This window comes from Neoarius graeffei, chromosome 26, assembly GCF_027579695.1.
Source record: "Neoarius graeffei isolate fNeoGra1 chromosome 26, fNeoGra1.pri, whole genome shotgun sequence".
NCBI classification, from domain to species: domain Eukaryota; kingdom Metazoa; phylum Chordata; class Actinopteri; order Siluriformes; family Ariidae; genus Neoarius; species Neoarius graeffei.
In genome coordinates, this window is record NC_083594.1 from 9305752 (window position 1) to 9311769 (window position 6018).

The following is a 6018-nucleotide window of genomic DNA, read 5'->3' on the forward strand; positions in this document are numbered from 1 at the left end:
AGTATTTACACATGATGCAACCTACTGTAATCAGAAGACCTGACATGTATGCAGTTATTCAATCAGCCAGTCATGTGGTAGCAGTACTTATTTACCCATTGTATAGTACCCATTCCCCCTCCTGGGATATAAAGGTTCTCCACCACTCCCTGTCCTGTGTTAGTCATTCCAGATGGTTCAAGATGTCTCCTTGGTGCCTGCCTGTAGATCCCTGCTCCAGGTGTTGGCTGGCCACTTCCCTTGGAGGTTAGATTTGATGCCCTGTCTTGTGATTCTTGATGCTGTTTTACAGAGCGTATGCTCAATTCATCTCCACTGCCTTCTCTTTATTTCTGGTTCAGCAGGTGGGTCTTCTGCCAGACATCAGTGTTGCTGATCTTGTCTGGCCAACAGATATGGAGGATTCTTCAAAGGCAGATGTTTATGAGGATCTGCACCCTTCTGAGGGTGGTCTTGTTGGTTCTCGAGGCTTTTGCCCCATGAGGTAGAACTGCCTACACATTGGAGTTAAACAGTCTAACCATCCGTCCATTCATTTTCTGTAACTGCTTATCCTGTGCAGGGTCACTGACAGGATATCCCAGCTGACTATGGGCAAGAGGCGGGGTACACCCTGGACAAGTCGCCAGATCATCACAGGGCTGACACATAGAGACAAACAACCATTCACATTCACACCTACAGTCAATTTAGAGCAACCAATTAACTTAACCTGCATGTCTTTGGACTGTGGGGGGAAACCAGAGCACTTGAAGTAAACCCGCACAGACACGGGGAGAACATGCAAATTCCACACACAAAAGCCCCAGTCGGCCACTGGGATCAAACCCAGAACCTTCTTGCTGTGAGGCAACAGTGCTAACCACTACACCACTATGCCACTCTAAACAGTCTAACCATCATGTGTATGATCAGCAGTCTGGAACTCTAGATGTTTTTGAGCTGCAGGACTTCTGCATTGGTGCCACCTTGCCTGTTGATGATCCTGCCCAAGTATGTGAAGGTCTCCACCTCCTCCAGTGCTGTGCTGCCCAGTTTCATGGTTTCTTTGCTGCCTGTGTTCATCTTAAGAAGCTTTGTCTTTTCATTGCATATTTGAAGACCTGCTTGCTCCAAGGTTGCTGCCTGTTCCATCATCTTCTCCTGCATCTGTTGCTGGAGACAACAATGCAAGGTCATCTACAAAATCTTCCCATTCTTCAAACAGATTGATGGCCTTCTGGAGCTCTGCTTGGTCTCTTGCAATTGACATCAAGATCTGTGTCTGAAGGCTGAATCTCAGGAGGGTTCTGTGGAGTGGATCTGTAAAACAGCTCCTCAAAATGCTGAGCCCATCTGTGCCCTGCATGGAAAGCCTCTCCTTCCTTTTCTTTTATTGCTTGCCGGACAATTTCTGGATAGTGTCTTTTTTTTTTCAGGTTCCCACTAGCAGCTGTTCGTTCCGCTTCCTCTGCCAGGCTGTCAATCTACTTTTCTTTGTCCACCTTCACACTCATTTCTCTGTTTGCCTCTGCATACTCTATTACTGTTTCTACTACTGTTGTTGACCTGGCCTTATCTGATCATTTTTGTGTTTTCTCTGGTGTTTCTATGTCTCCTCACATTCAGAACAGCTCAACGACTATGGGTAGGAGAGTCATAAACGACAACACGTGTTCTTTTTGAGCAAGCTCTCTCTCGGATCTCAACCAAAATGTCAGACTCTGTAGATGATTTACTGGAAATTTTTAATTTAAATATGACCCAAATTATGGATGATATTGCTCCATTCAAAATTAAAAGAGTCAATGATAAGCAGAAAGCACCATGGAAGCAATACCCAGCTGTTAAACTGCTAAAGAGAGAATGTAGAAAGACTGAAAGAAAATGGCGCAAATCTAAACTTCACATTCATTATCAAATCCATAAAGAGATGCTTTGTAAATATAATTATGAAATTCGTAAAGCAAGACAGTTTTTCTTCTCCAACATCATCAACAGGAATATGAACAATGCCCATGTGCTATTTTCAACAGTAGAGAACCTAACTAATCCCCCACCACAATTAGCACCTGAACTCAGTTAATAAATGCAATGAGTTTGCATCCTTCTTCAAAGGTAAAATTGATAAAATATGGCAGAATATTGCTCATAATATATCTCAGTTGCAAATAATTGAAAAACTGCAATCACCAGTGACACAGACAGATAACTTCAACACAATGTCAGAATTTTGTTTAATTGATTATGAGACTCTTGAAAAAAACTGTACAAAATCTCAGTTCCTCAACATCTGAATTGGACATTCTGCCCACCAACTTTTTTAAGTCTGTTCTTCATCTTATAATTGCAGATGTGCTTCAAATCATAAATACATCCCTAGAGACTGGCATTGTTCCTGTGTCCCTGAAAAAAGCCGTTGTAAAGCCCCTACTTAAAAAGAATAATCTGGATGCTTCAGTATTAAATAACTACAGGCCAATATCAAATCTACCATTCATCGGGAATACCCTTGAAAAAATTGTCTTCAATCAATTAACTGCCTTCTTGATATCAAACAGCTGTTTTGATAACTTTCAGTCAGGATTTCGTGCCAATCATAGCACTGAAACAGCGCTGATTAAAGTTATAAATGACATACGTCTTAATACTGATGCAGGCAAAACATCGGTCCTGGTATTACTGGACCTCAGTGCAGCTTTTGATACTGTTGATCACAACATACTGCTATATCGGCTTGAACACTGGGTTGGGTTGACTGGAAAAGTTATCAATTGGTTAAAATCATGTAAGATAGAAGCTTCTTTGTTACCATGGGAAATTGTTCCTCAACATCAATGTCCTTGACCTGTGGTGTCCCCCAGGGGTCGATTCTTGGACCATTACTATTCAACCTTTATATGCTCCCACTTGGGCAAATTATCAAGAACTATTCAATTTTGTATCACTGCTATGCAGATGACACCCAAATTTATTTTGCTCTATCACCTAATGATTATGCCCCCCTTGAATGTCTCTACCAGTGTATTGACCAAATCAACAACTGGATGTCACAAAATTTTCTTCAGCTGAACACAGATAAAACAGAAGTAATTCTATTTGGAAAAAAAGATGAAAGACTCAGGATTACCACTATTCTTGACACAAAGGGGATTAAAACAAAAGAAATGGTTAAAAATCTTGGTGTTTTCATTGACAACGAGCTAAACTTTGACAGTCACATGAAAGCAATCACTAAAACGGCATTTTATCACCTAAAAAAACATTTCCAAACTAAGAGGACTTATGTCAAAAAATGATCTGGAAAAAACTTATACATGCCTTCATCTCTAGTAGGGTTGATTACTGCAATGGCCTTTTCACAGGCCTGCCAAAAAAGACCATCAAACGACTTCAGCTGGTTCAAAATGCAGCAGCTAGGGTTCTCACACGAACAAAAAGAACAGAGCACATTACTCCAATTCTAAGGTCCCTTCACTGGCTTCCAGTAAGCTACAGAATTGACTTTAAAGCATTGCTGCTGGTGTACAAATCTCTAAATGGTACAGGGCCCAATTACCTCTCTGATATGTTGCAGCGGCCTAACTCAATCAGATCTACCAGATCGCAGCAGCAAAATTTACTGTTAAAACCTGTTGTTAAAACAAAGTGTGTTGAAGCAGCTTTTAGCTACTATGCAGTACAGCTATGGAACCAACTCCCAGAGGACATCAAAAATGCTCCTGCTGTTGGCAGCTTCAAATCTAGACTAAAGACCAAGCTGTTTTCAGATGCTTTCTGCTAAATTATTAATATTGTCATCTCTACATGTTTTAAACTCTTTACTTTTACAGTCTCTGCATGTTTTAAATTTTACTTAACTTTTATTCTATTTTATTCTGCTGTTTTTTAATTGAACTTTTATTTCATTTTATTATTTTATTTCTACTATTGTTTAATTCTTATTATTTTTCTTCCCCATTTATTTTATGTAATTTTATTTTCTATTGCTTACTGTTTTGCTTTTACTTCTGTAAAGCACATTGAACTGCCACTGTGTATGAAATGTGCTAAATAAACTTGCCTTGCCTTGCCTTGTGCTCTGCTTTCAATGCTCTTCTCCAGCTGTTAGATGCTAACTTGTCTCTTTTTATCCTCCCTCACCTGAATCTTGCACCATGTCTCTGTGGATATTCATGCTTGTCTTGCTGCGTCTTGTGTCCTATCACTTCCTGACAGATCATTGTCAGAGTGAATTTGCTGTTTCAGCACCGAGCGTCTCGGTTTTCTTTGTCTTCCAGCACCTCTTGTTGAACCTGGAACTTTTTGGTCAGCCTGGATTCCTGTCAGGTGTGTAAATCTTTCAGGAGAGTGACATTGAACCTCTGTCTTCTGGTGGCTGTCTCCATCCAGTTTTTCTTCAACTTCAGCTTCCAGTTAGCTCTTAGGAGGTCATGGTCTGATGCTCCATCTGTTTCTCTTATACCTTTCAAAGATCTTCTGAACATCTCACCAATACATGTGTGGTCTGCTTCTCTGTCACACATCTGTGTCCGTGATAGCCTCAGATTCCTTTTCTTGGCTGACAGTAGAGGAACCTGATGTGTTTTTATACTGCTGTAATCTATTAAACACAATGTTTGATGTTTTGTTCATGCTCAGATTCTTTTCTGCTCACCACGGTTGTAAAGAGTGATTATCAGTTACTATATCATTCCTGGCAGCATGATACAATTGGGCTATTTTTCCACTGACCTCTCTTATCAACAAGATGTTTCCACCCACAGAACTGTCTCTCACTCTTTATTTATTTTTTTGTCACACAATTTCATGTAAATTCTCGAGAATGTTGTGTGAAAACCCCAGTAGATCAGCAGTTTCTGAAATACTCAAACCAGTCCATCTGGCACCAAGAACCACGCCATGATTAAAGTCACAGAGAACACTTTTCCACCATTCCGATGTTTGATGTGAACATTGCCTCATGCTCTTTACCTGTATATGCATGATTTTATGAATTATGCTGCTGCCACATGATTGGCTGATTTGGATAAGTGCATAAATAAGCAGGTGTTCCAATTAAAGTGGATAGTGAGTGTTTATTTATATAGTATAGCTTTACACAGTTTGGGTAACAGAAAGATCAAATTGGGGGGGGGGGGAGATACAGGCAGGATAAAAGTACTTAAAACACCACAACTTGGATCCATGCTTTTCCGGTGGTTGTGCAACAGCAAAATCTCATATCTTTGAAGGTCAGATCATCATGAAAGAGGTTGCCCCTTTTCCACCAAAGCAGTTCCAGGGCTGGTTCGGGGCCAGTGCTTAGTTTGGAACCGGGTTTTCTGTTTCCACTGACAAAGAACTGGCTCTGGGGCCAGAAAAAACGGTTCCAGGCTAGCACCAACTCTCTGCTGGGCCAGAGGAAAGAACCGCTTACGTCAGTGGGGGGGCGGAGTTGTTAAGACCAACAACAATAACAAGACCGCGAAAGATCGCCATTTTTAAGTGACGAGAAGCAGCAGCTGTACAAACGTGAAGTCATCCATTATTATTATTGTTGTTGCTGCTGCTGCTTCTTCCGTGTTGTTTTTGCTTTGATATTCGCGCCAAGGTTTATGTAAACGTAGTGCCGTAACTGACATACAGTGGGGCAAAAAAGTATTTAGTCAGTCACCAATTGTGCAAGTTCTCCCACTTAAAAAGATGAGAGAGGCCTGTAATTTTCATCATAGGTATACCTCAACTATAAGAGACAAAATGAGAAAAAAAATCCAGAAAATCACATTGTCTGATTTTTAAAGAATTTATTTGCAAATTATGGTGGAAAATAAGTATTTAGTCAATAACAAAAGTTCATCTCAATACTTTGTTATATACCCTTTGTTGGCAATGACAGCGGTCAAACATTTTCTGTAAGTCTTCACAAGGTTTTCACACACTGCTGCTGGTATTTTGGCCCATTCCTCCATGCAGATCTCCTCTAGAGCAGTGATGTTTTGGGGCTGTCGCTGGGCAACACGGACTTTCAACTCCCTCCAAAGATTTTCTATGGGGTTG